A 13,543-nucleotide genomic window follows, 5' to 3' on the forward strand; every position below is an offset into this window, starting at 1 on the left:
TAATAGAAGAACGTCATAGGTTATATACTGTTTACATATTATGTCCCTGCACTTCCCAACAGTCCTGTGAGAGGGAATCATTTATTTGGTACTTTATACAAAATTCCTCTGTCCACCTAGAGGGCACGGTCACTGCAATCAACAACTCAGTCCAACTGCTAGACAATGATAACAATCTCACTCAGCTAACCACAGCGTAACCTTCACCCCAGGACTACGATGGCAACAAGATCATGAGTTCAGGATCATCATGATTGTTTATATTAGAAAAAAAATTAACCTACTATGTTATTTGCCAAACAAAATAATGAAAGTTGGTGTGGCATACGTATTGCTTGTAGTTATAAGGCTGCCTTATATGGTTGTACAGGTTGTGCACTGAAGAACTCTAAAGGGAGGCATTTACATTAGTAGCCAAAATATATTTCTCTATTTATTATGGTGGTATTCAATAAGATTGAAGTGGGCATCTCAAGGAAGTGACAGCTTTTTCTGTTACACATAAAGACCCCCTGAGGGCATGATATGGGTGCCATTTTATTTATTATTTATTTATTTTAAACATCTTTATTGGAGTATAACTGCTTTACAATGGTGTGTTAGTTTGTTTTATAACAAAGTGAATCAGTTATACATATACATATGTTCCCATATCTCTTCCCTCTTGCGTCTCCCTCCCTCCCACCCTCTCTATCCCACCCCTCTAGGTGGTCACAAAGCACCGAGCTGATCTGCCTATGCTATGCGGCTGCTTCCCACTAGCTATCTATTTTACGTTTGGTAGTGTATATATGTCCATGCCACTCTCTCACTTTGTCCCAGCTTACCCATCTCCCTCCCCATATCCTCAAGTCCATTCTCTAGTAGGTCTGTGTCTTCATTCCCATCTTGCCCCTAGGTTCTTCATGACCTTTTTTTTTTTTTCTTAGATTCCATATATATGTGTTAGCATACAGTATTTCTTTTTCTCTTTCTGACTTACTTCACTCTGTATGACAGACTCTAGGTCCATCCACCTCACTACAAATAACTCAATTTCATTTCTTTTTATGGCTGAGTAATATTCCATTGTATATATGTGCCACATCTTCTTTATCCATTCATCTGTTGATGGACACTTAAGTTGCTTCCATGTCCTGGCTATTGTAAATAGAGCTGCAATGAACATTTTGGTACATGACTCTTTGAATTATGGTTTCCTTAGTGTATATGCCCAGTAGTGGGATTGCAGGGTCATATGTTAGTTCTATTTTTAGTTTTTTCAGGAACCTCCATACTGTTCTCCATAGTGGCTGTATCAGTTTACATTCCCACCAACAGTGCAAGAGGGTTCCCTTTTCTCCACACCCTCTCCAGCATTTATTGTTTCTAGATTTTTTGATGATGGCCATTCCGACCAGTGTGAGATGATATCTCATTGTAGTTTTGATTTGCATTTCTCTAATGATTAATGATGTTGAGCATTCTTTCATGTGTTTGTTGGCAATCTGTATGTCTTCTTTGGAGAAATGTCTATTTAGGTCTTCTGCCCATTTTTGGATTGGGTTGTTTGTTTTTTTGATATTGAGTTGCATAAGCTGCTTGTAAATTTTGGAGATTAATCCTTTGTCAGTTGCTTCATTTGCAAATATTTTCTCCCAATCTGAGGGCTGTCTTTTCATCTTGTTTATGGTTTCCTTTGCTGTGCAAAAGCTTTTAAGTTTCATTAGGTTCCATTTGTTTATTTTTGTTTTTATTTCCATTTCTCTAGGAGGTGGATCAAAAACGATCTTGCTGTGATTTATGTCATAGAGTGTTCTGCCTATGTTTTCCTCTAAGAGTTTGATAGTGTCTGGCCTTACATTTAGGTCTTTAATCCATTTTGAGTTTATTTTTGTATATGGTGTTAGGGAGTGTTCTAATTTCATTCTTTTACATGTACCTGTCCAGTTTTCCCAGCACCACTTATTGAAGAGGCTGTCTTTTCTCCACTGTATATTCTTGCCTCCTTTATCAAAGATAAGATGACCATATGTGTGTGGGTTTATCTCTGGGCTTTCTATCCTGTTCCATTGATCTATCTTTCTGTTTTTGTGCCAGTACCATACTGTCTGGGTGCCATTTTAAATAGAAAGGAACAACTGCAAATAATGGAACTATTTAAATTTCCTCCCACTATACATATACTTAACAACAAGGCAACTGACCCTGAATGTGGAAATATTGATTACTCCCCCTTTTTTTGTTAATAGATCTTTATTTGAGTATAATTTCTTCACAATGCTGTGTTAGTTTCTGTTGCACAACAAAGCGAATCAGCCATATGCATACACATGTCCCGTTATCCCCTCCCTCTTGAGCCTCCCTCCCACCCTCCCTATCCCACCCCTCTAGGTCATCACAAAGCACCGAGGCGATCTCCCTGTGCTATGCTGCTGCTTCCCACCAGCTAACTATTTTACATTCGGTAGTGTATATATGTCGATGCTACTCTCACTTCGCCCCAGCTTCGCCCTCCCACCCCATGTCATCGAGTCCATTCTCTATGTCTACTCTTTATTCCTGCCCTGCAACTAGGTTCATCAGTATCTTTTTTTTTTTTTTCTAAGATTCCATATATGCGCTTTAGCATACAGTATTTGTTTTTCTCTTTCTGACTTGCTTCACTCCCTTTTAATGGCTCCTTTGAATCCTTCATCTGACAGCATTGCACATACTATATTTTATAAAGGCAACTACACATCTATCTATCTTTTCCTACAAGACTGTCAACAACTTGAGGTTAGGAACCAAGTCTTACTCATCTTTATATCTTCAGAACCTAACAACTATCACAATATTTAAGGTCTCCTCACTTAAGGACTCGACTTTTCTCTTTAACTCATCCTTTCCCATGTGGCCATTACAACTCATAACCACAAAAACCAACCATCAAGTGATGCCTGATAGGATCTCTGTTGAGCACTTCACATACATGAGTCTCATTCTAATCTCACAAGAGCACTATAAGGTAAGTACTTTTAGTGTTGAGGCAACAAGAACTGAGAGATGTTAAGCAACCTGTCCAATATCACACAGCTATAAGTATCAGAGCAAGATGGGACTGCAACAATCATCCTCTCAATGACATCATGCTCCTAAGTGCTAAAGATGGGATCATAGGTATGGCTTGTTATGGAAAGAGGAGGTGGAAAAGAGCTTTGGAGAAGAAGAGGAAGGGCGATAAGCAGGAAGAAAAGAGGAGGGAAGGGGTAAGGATGGAAAGAGAGGAAGAGAGAGAGGTGCAGAGGTTCATAAAAAAAGATACAAAAATTGAAAACAAAGGAAAAGCAAAAATAATAGTTCTTAAATGATTGTCTTTCAAAGAATAGTTTTTAAAAAAATAATTTAAAAAATATACTTTGTCCTTTCACAGTAGTTATGGTCAAATAATGTAATCAATGTCCTTCACAGCTCTTCTATGTGGTCATCAGATTTTTTAAGTGGGCTTTTTTATTGTTAAGTGGGAAAATCTACAAATGAGGTATTAGCATTTGGGATTGCCTTTTAGTTAATTTTTCCACTTGCAGCTTATGCATCATTGGTCAAGGGCAGGGGAGTCTCAAAAGTGAGAGTGCAAGGTAAATGCCTAGGGAAAATTAACCACCACACATTTCAGGGCCTCTCGCCTTCTGAGATGGCCCACACTCTGTCTGTGGAGTGTGTTTTCCTCCAAGGCCCTTCTCACCTTTTGAGACAGACCTTATTGTGTCTATGGAATGTGTATCTCTCTAAATAAACCTACAAGAAAGAAAGGAAGGAAGGAAGGAAGGGGGAAAGAAAGAAAAGGAAAGGAAAGAGAAGAAAAGAGAAGAAAAAAGATAAATGCCTAGGGTTCTGATTAAAAATACAGACCCTTGACCCACATCCCATAAGACCCATAATCAGGAGATCTGTAATGGGACTAGGGATCTGCATTTTTCAACAATTATTCTAGTTGATCTGATGTAGGTCATGTTCTGTTCACACTTTTGATATTTTATTTTAGGAGGAAATAGCTAGTTATTCCCATTTCATTTATTTATTTCTTCATATTGAGATATAATTGATATATAACATCATGTAAGTGTAAGCTATACAATGTGTTGGTTTGATACATTTACATATAGCAATTTCTAACTCAATGCTTTTCTCTCTCAATGGGACCATGGAAGACAAATTAGAAAACAAAAGACTTGGCAGGAAGGATGGCAAGAGGAAATGGGCCAAAGAAGAGAAGGACATGCTACAAGGGGACTCAACTCACTTCTCAACCAAGAGATGACTGTTCCTTTTCCTTAACCATGTTTCTGCCACGTCTCCAGTACTCAGGGTTGCAAACCACAAATATAACTACATGTTTAGAATATCAGGTAGTAGAAGACTATAAAGAACATATTTTTCCTTTTTTGAATGGAGGTAGATATGTGCTTTTAAAGAGAATATTCAATGGTACTTCACATTAAATGTAGAAAAATTAAAATGTAGCCCTTCCTCATCTCATAAGCCTGGTTCTTTCTTATGGGGTTAATGCTCTTTTATATGTTTTCCCCCAAATATTAGAAAACACAAACCAAGCAAAAGCTAATCTAGAAAACAAAAAGTGTGCCAGGAAGGAGAAGCATGCAGATGGTAAACATCATTCATTCATTCAACAAATATTTGGATGCCTACTATGCCAGGAACTGCCCATCAAGAAGCAGTTTGGCCAGCACATCTATGTTACTTGACTTGGATCACACAGCTGGTGAGTGTGGAAGCTGGAATTTTTTTGTTCTGAGGAACTGCCTGCCCTGGGAACCACCCCTTTAAGGACCATTATGACAGTTTGCACAAAAAAGCATCCCATGGACTCCTACTTGTTCCAAAAAATGGCCCACCACAAAAAGCCCTTGCCTCTAACTCAGAACAATCCTTCCTCTATTGAAATATTCTAACTTGCTTGTTTATACCTTTGCATCCAAAGACTACCAAATGTATCTAAGGACCAAAGATCATTTCCAAAAATCTCACCTTAATAGAACGCTTGCAGATCACTGATTTTCTCAGGAATTCCTCTTTTTAATCTATAGCACTTACACTCGCTCTTCTAACACCTTGGAAGTCTTGCCAAAACACAGCAAATAGGTTCACTTGCTGCAAGTTTATGAATACACAGCCTTTTTTAATTGTGTCAAAAAAAGAAAAAAAAAAAAGCAGTTTGGCTTGGCTTGGATAGGGAGCCAAACACAAAAGTGCAGATTTGAAATATGGAAGTGAGTCAAATGCTAATAGTCTAATTTTAGAGGCAAGAGTAAATGGAAGACAAGCAGATACACTCCACCAATGACTAATAACTCAGTCACCCAGGTTATTACACACACATAAAGTCAAGTTGTAGGTAGAGAAATGGCCTTTTGAGGCTTAATCTTCATTTGAATCTTTGAACAAGAGGAAGGACAGGTTTTCTTGGGTCAAACAAGAAAGAGAAAGTAGAAAGTAAAGTTCCTTGGGAGGAACCAGATAGGGACAGAATGCAGCAAACTGAAGTGGTATAAGTCAACCAGCGATATTACCATCTTCTCAGCCATTTTGGACTCTCGGTGGGTCATATGCTTTTCCAAATTCTAACTGACAAAATAATAAAGAAATTACCATACAGCAAGATGCCAACCCTATGTTTATATGTCAAAACATCAACAGACTTCTTTTAAAATTTGGAATCCAGTTCAAAGCTGTCATTTTAGATTCTTATTTTTACTTTAAAAAAAGTCAATACTCTAAAATTTTTCTCAAGACTGGTGGTTTTTCTAGTTTCTCCTCTTGCTTCATTAATGAGACACCAAAGCGTGCTAAACAGGGGGAAACCACTGACAGCTGTAAACTGTGATACTGCAATCTGCATCATTGCTAATCTTTGCAAGTTAAGAAACAGCTGTAGCAGTGGTAGACACCACAGGATGAAAAGAAGTTTTAAGAAGCTATTTTAAAATTGGATTAAGATAATCACATATCTCTGCTCAGTTTTTTTTAAAACATATCTATAATCTTCATTGGCATGGTAGCGCGTGGAACCTTTGAAAGGGGGAAGCAGTCCATTTTGACAGCAAAACTTAGCCCGATGCTTTAGAGAAGTTCCTAGAAATGCATTGAGGGGAAAAAAAAAAAGTCAAACACAGGAAAAGAATTTTTTTTTTCTCGCCTTTGTACTTATTTCATGCCTTTGGGAATTAATGCCTATAGGGTAACTGGGTGTTGAGTCACTGATTCAGCTTCCCCTTGATTAGCTCCAGCGAAAACAGGTGGTAAGGTAAAGATATAATGTGTGGGTAAAGACTTACATCTTACCCTTTTATCTAAATCTTGACTAACAAAAACGTTGGGGGTGTGGGATACAGAGCTGATGCGTGTAGACATGAAACTACAGGCACCACAAATAGCTTCAGAGTTCCCGGGTTATAAAACTCCTTATAAATTTCAGTAGTTGAAGGAGTGCCCGCCTAAAGTCATAACAGGTCCATCTGTCATTTTGGCTTTGTCTGAGTAATATATTATATGATTCATCACAGGAGCTGGTGGCAGCTTCTAAACTCCAAGTTCGATTTTAAATATGCTCCATTTGCTTTCTCATATCCATTTTGCTCAGTAGCAACTTAAACCCTTTGCTTCAAATAAAGATGACCCATAACCTGTTACAATTCATGTAATATACAGCAAAAACAAAACCCAAAGGAAACGTCCTCCCAAATCCACAGTCAAAATATCCTATTCTGAATAGCTATGGTCCACTGATGGTGAGCATAAAGCAGTGTTTTCCAAAACACAGTCCACTAGAGTATCTTCACAGTATCATCTGGAGTGTTAAAAATGTAGACACCTTGCATTTTCAGTCTTCTGCGAGGGCTTGGAAATCTGCATTTTTAACAACTTGACCAGAACGATATTTATGCACACAAGTTTGAAAAACGGGATTTAAAGTATATTATGACAATCAAATACAGAACAATGGTATAATAACACCCACAGAAAAGTAGAAACGTTTCGGCATTGAGAAGTCAACATACTTCGTCGTGGATATTCTGCCCATGGACTATATTCAGCACAATCCAGTAATTCACGTCTGTTTCTCTTAAGCCATTAAATACATTTTCAAGTGACCACATGAAAACAAAACCAAGAATAAAGTATGTGTGGGTGCGTGAGTTAGCAATCTATTCGAGGTGATGGACTGATATTCAAGTGTTCTGCTTCATTATCACCAAAGTGAGAATGCCATAGTAAGACCAAAAATTAAATGATAATTTGTTGAAAGAATGCCTCTGAATACTATTTTCCAATGTGATCACTCCTTTAAATGTTTATGATTTAGTGATAATGATAATTACACGGTGAACTTAAAGCTTTTAAACATAAAGGCTGAAAAACTTAAATGTTTTATGATAGCCAACTTCTTCACTATCCCTGACCTATGGCAGCAGAGCTGCTGGTATAAACCCTAGGAAAGTGATGGTTAGCCTCACTATAAACGTATGAATTTCAATAACAGTTTAGTTCTTTCCTTAATGTAACGTTTTTATTGAAGGATAAGATACATGCAGAAAAATCAGATGATTGTAAGCATACAGTTTGTTGAATTTTCATAAAATGAACTCACCCAGGATACCAGCACCCAGATCAAGATATAGAACATTGCCAGCACTCCAGAGGCCTTCCTCACCTCCCTCCAGAAGGGTGACCACTACCCTACCTTCTACCACCAAATAATATTTCTACCTGTTTTTTATCTTTATATAAATAGAACCAAGAATCGTATATACTCCTGGGTCTGGCTTATTCTGCTCACCATTAAGTTTGTAAGATTCATCCATGTTGGCATGTGCAGAATAACACATTCATTAATTATTAATGTAAACTGTTTCACTGTATGAGCATTCCATAAAACATTTATCCATTTTAGTGGACATATGGATTGTTTCTAGTTTGGGCTATTACTAATGGTGCTGCTATGAACATTCTTGTACATGGCATTTGTTGCACACATTTTTACGTTTCTGTTGTGAAATTCCTAAGAATGGAATTACTTGGACATGGAATTATTATGCTATTGTACACCCTGATGTTAATATTTACATGGCAGCAATCATTCTTAACATGTAATAGTCAGTTTTGTAATTTAAACATCTGGTGAATATGTAACAGTATCTCAGTATGGATTTAATCCACACATCTTGGATGACTATATGAGGTTGTATATTTCTTTATGTGTTTTATTGGATAGTCTCTTGAGTGAAAGGCATACTCAAGTCTTTTGTCCATTTTTTTTTTTCTGTTAGATTGCCTGTTTTTTAATTGATTTATAGAGTGCTTTACATATTCTGGATATAAGTCCTTTGACAGACATATATTACAAATATATTTTCCCAATCTGAGGTTTATCTTTTCACCACTTTTATGATATTTTTGATAAAAAGAAATGCCTGATTTTAATATAGTCCAGTGTATCCACCTGTTTCCTTATGATTCATGCTTTTTTTCCTTTTGTTTAAGAAAACTTTAGCTATTCCAATGTCATAAAATTGTCTGCACTGACTTCTCCAAAAAATCTCCTTTGCTTTACTGTTTACCTTTATATCTAAAATGCAATTAGAATTAATTTCTGTGTAAAGTGTGAGATAGGTGTGAAGATTCTTTATATAAATATATAAGTACATATATATATGTACTTATATATATATATATATATATATAAAACCAGTAAACTCGGCGTCATTTATTGGAAATGCTGTCTTTAACCCTAATACTACAATATAAACATTTTGTTAATCAAGTAGTCATATACGTCTGTTTCTGGACTTCCAGACTTTCTGGTTTATTCATTTAAGCTTGCACCAATTCCACACTGTCTTAATTATCAGAGTTTTATAATAAACCTTGACATCAGGTAGTATAAGTCCTCTAACTTTTTTCAACTTCTTCAGAATAATTTTGACAGTTATTTTATTTCAGCACTTCAAAAATGTCATTCTGTTATCTTATGGCTTCTATCTGTTCTGGTGAGGAATTTACTTTCAGTCTTTTGCTTTGTTGAATATATTGTTTTTCTTCTGGATGCTTTTAGGATTTTTTTTCTTTGTCTTTAGTTTTCAGCAGTTTTACTGCAATATGCACAGTATTAGTATTTTTTGTATTTATCCTTAAGTTAATAACACAGCATTTTTATCAGTTACAGAAAATTCTCAGCCATTATCTCTTCAAATATTACTTCTGCCCCAATCTCCTTCTCTTCCCCAGTGTTTTATTTAAATTTTGCCCAGATATTCCTTATGCTTTAATTCTATATTTTATTTCATTTTTTGTTCTCTGTATTTGAGCCTGGATACTTTCTACTGACCTATTTAGTTTACCAATTCCCTCTCTTCAACTGTCTCCAAACTATGGCAAACCCATCTACTGAGTTTCAATTTTCACTTATTGTGTTTTTAATTCCAAATTTTCCATTTGCTTCTTTTCTATATAACTGGTTCCCTGGTAAAATTCTCCACCTTGCCACCTATTTTCTTGAACATATTAATCTTAGTTATTTTAAAGTCCATATCCAATACTTGGGGAATCTATTTATTTTTCTTGATCTTACTTTTTGGGTCTACCTGGCAATTCTTGACTGAATGCCAGAACTTTTCATGAAAAATTGTTCCAGAGCTAGACCTACCTCCTCAGAGGACCCATCTTATTCTCCGGCAGGCAGTGTGAATGGGATGGATCTACTCAGTTTAATCAAAAATTGAATTGACTTAAATCTTTGTAAAATTTAGTCTACTTCTTATTCACTCCCACCCAAAGCTTTTCAACTGAGAGCCTGGGGTGTTTTCTAGGCCCCTTTTATTTGGCAGTTCTGATACCCAATTTTTTCCCCTCTTAGCACTGTGAGACTGCCAATAACTCTTCTTTGCTTTTCTTGTATTTTACGTTTGCTTCTTAGTCTGTTGCCCTGCACAGGTTACGAATTTGTCTCCTGCACATGGTGAAGGCACTGACTTGCAAGCTTCTCTAGGCTTCCCTTCTCTCAGGGTTCTTGTCCCTCAAATTCTAACTGACTTGGTTCTGAAATCCAGTTTTTATGTCCCCAAGTCCTTTGAGATTGCCAAAGCTCTAGTAGATTCCCTGACTCTTCACTGCTTGGCCACGTCTCGCATCCCCATCGCCCCCAAATCCACCTAGATTCCACAGTGGATTGAGAGGAAAGTGGCTTGCAGAATACTGGGCCTACTTCAATGACTTTTCTCCTCTCTGAGATCCTGGTCCCTCAAATCCCAGTTGACTCAGCAGATTTTCAATCCTTCAGACATTTTTAAAACTTAATTTAATCTGTGTTTTCTAAATTGATCTTAGGAGAAAAGAATGCTCCGCTATTAGTTACTTCAGCATAGTCCAATGACCATTTAACTGTTAACCTGACCAAACATATACTAATCCCTATTCTTTTTTATTTCCATACTCCACATGGCTGTTCAAACTTTTACTGCTTTTCTCAAGTCACTACTCACTATTCCTCATCTAAGAAAACAACTCAGGTTCACACTTCACTAGGAAAACAAAAGGAGAGGATTAAATGTTCTCTTCCAGTTTCTCTTCCCTATACCTCACAATTTAAAAGATATATTTATAATTGAAAATTGTATTTATTCATACTTAAGTTCTTTTCTGATGTCTTAGAAGAAGAAGTTTCCATACACTCTTCTCTCAATTTCAAACTATTCCACCTCCTCTCAGAGATTTCTCATTTATTTATCCCCAACCCCAAATTTAATCTGTAAATATTTGCTTGGGCCTGACTACTTCCTCTCAACCAATAAATATAAACAAACACTGATTATCCTAAAAAATAAATACAACTTTAATTAATTCTGCCAATTCCTCAAGATCTTTCCTCTCCTCCATTAAAGCTTTTGGAAAAATAAATACAGTTTATATTTACTGCTTCTAAATCCCATCACTTATAAATTCCTAACCTACTATGCTCTGCCTTATTCTGTTACCATAATCAGTCTATTCTCTCTACTGTAACTTTTTTTGGTAGCTTTATTGAGATGTAATTGACATATCACATTGTATAAGTGTGAGGCATACAACATGATGATTTGATACACTTACCTACTGCCAAATGATTACCACAGTAGAGTTAGTTAACACCTCCATCACCTCACATAATTGCCGTTTCTTTTTTGTGGTGAGAACATTTAAGACCTATTCTCTTGGGACTTCCCTGGTGGTGCAGTGGTTAAGAGTCCACCTGCCAATGCAGGGGTCATGGGTTCGAGCCCTGGTCTGGGAAGATCTCACATGCAGCGGAGCAACTGGGCCTATGCACCACAACTGCTGAGCCTGTGCTCTAGAGCCCACGAGCCACAACTACTGAGCCTGAGTGCCACAATTACTGAAGCCCAGGAGCCTAGAGCCCATGCTCCACAACAAAGAGAGGCCACCGCAATGAGAAGCCCGAGCACCACGACGAGGAGTGGCCCCTGCTCGCCGAAGCTGGAGAAGGCCCGTGCACAGCAACGATGACCCAATGCAGCCAAAAAAAAAAAAAAAAGACCTACTCTCTTAGCAATTTCAGGAATATAATACAGTATTATTAACTATAGTCACCATGCTGTACATTACATCCCCAGAACTTACTCTTCTTATAACTGGAAGTGTGTACCTTTTGATGGACATCTCCCTATATCTACCCCCTCCCCTCACCAGCTCCTAGCCATCACCATGCCCCTATCATAACTTCAATATAAAATTCAATGAGCTTTTTCTCAATTTTCATCAGATTTGGCATATACGCAATGCCCTTTGTGCAATTATCTCCTTCTTTTGTGCCCAGGGTATCATTTTTTTTTCTGATTCCTTAACTACCTCTCTAAATGTTTCCTCATTGTATCTTAATTTTTTCCCCCCAAACTTGCGACTAAATTGTAGACTTTCTCTTCATAGCTGTTACAAATCTCCACTAGAATGTTTCAGAAGGAAATGAACACTTTAAAAAATTTAGTGCTCATGTAGTCAAAACCAATTTGAAAAGGAATCATCACAGTTATTTATATGGTCTTTTTTTTTTTTTTTTGGCCACGCCACGCAGCATGTGGGATCTTAGTTCCCTGACAAGGTATCAAACCCGTGTCCCCTGCAGTGGAAGCACGGAATCCTAACTACTGGCCCACCAGGGAAGTCCTATATAGTCTTAAGAATATTCGATGTGCACCCTTCAAGTCACATGGCACACATCAATCCTATAGTATAATTATTCTCGGATCCTTTAAAGCTGATCATATTCAGGTTTAAATGGTAGCCATCATGCATTCCTTCATTTCCTCAAGGCTTCAAGGAGGTAGCAGTACAAACATGACAAATATAAGATTCTTGATTACATGTCCATATATAATCCATTGCTAAGTAATCCATTTTGAATTTTTCCCTAAATGCAAGAGAAAAGAAAAACAAAGCAAAACAAAACCAAAAAAACTAAAATAAAAACATGTTCTTTTTCCTGACTTTCTTATTTTATTTCATGGTACCATATTTCTTGCTGCCTGAGCCAGAAACATGAGAATCATTCTCTTTTCCTCATAGTTCCTGTATCCTATCTGTCTCCAGCTTTTACGTATTTCACCTCTAACACGCTGGCCCCTCAATTCCTCTCAAAATATCACTTACCCAGTTCAACTGGACTATTCACATAATTTCGTAGTTGCTTATTCTCCCATATGCAAAGCCACTCTACATAATGCTGCTATAGTCGTCTTTGTGAAACACTTTTGACTCTTGCTGCCTACAAAGGCAGGCCTAATCTCTGTGATAAAAGGCCTACAAGTCCCCCTCACCCACCGGACCCTGGGTTTCCTTCCAGTCAGTGACCCTCCTCCACCAGGCACTGGAACATTGTTCTCGCAAGTCAACATTCAGGCCGCGGAGCACCTCTGAAATCCACACATTTCAAACATTCCACACAGTCATACTGGTGGCAGAAGTATCTGTTCTGTCCAAGAGAACATTGCTTCTCTTTTACTTATGTGTATCATTATGTTTTCATTTGACGTTTTAGCTGATAACTAAACACTAGTAATTCATAACTAAATGTTATTCAAGTTGTCCTTGTCCTAAGACTATCCAAGATAAGGGTCCAAAGACTGTACACTTAAAGGATGGGTGGAATGAGATGTTCTCTCTATGCTTCCCTTATCTAGTTCATAAGTCAACTAGTTGTTCTATTTTCCTATCGGGTTAAATTGGCCACTGCCAATCATGTCTCCTAGTAGCCTCATCTATGTAAATCTGCATAAAAATAATTCCACTTCAACTTGCTGATTTAGGTATTATTATTCTCAACTTGTAGGTAAGGGAATTGAGACTCCCTTGAGGCATTTAGTAAGTTGAGCAAAAGGTCATTTAGAAACAGGAGTTTAACCTAGTCTTTCTGAAGCCAAATTCCTTGTTCTTTCAAATATACCAACACTAACAACTCTTACCTATTTTTGCCTCTATTAAACTGTAAACTTCATGATAGCAGAAACCACAT

At 37.2% G+C, this 13,543-nt stretch overlaps 1 protein-coding gene across 2 annotated transcripts in view; it reads right to left on the reverse strand.

Annotated features, from left to right (window-relative positions):
• Positions 1-13,543, reverse strand: part of PLA2G4A (phospholipase A2 group IVA) — a 160,124-nt gene that overhangs the window by 88,079 nt on the left and 58,502 nt on the right. The window lies entirely within an intron of this gene.

The sequence above is a fragment of the Globicephala melas genome, chromosome 1 (assembly GCF_963455315.2).
Source record: "Globicephala melas chromosome 1, mGloMel1.2, whole genome shotgun sequence".
NCBI classification, from domain to species: domain Eukaryota; kingdom Metazoa; phylum Chordata; class Mammalia; order Artiodactyla; family Delphinidae; genus Globicephala; species Globicephala melas.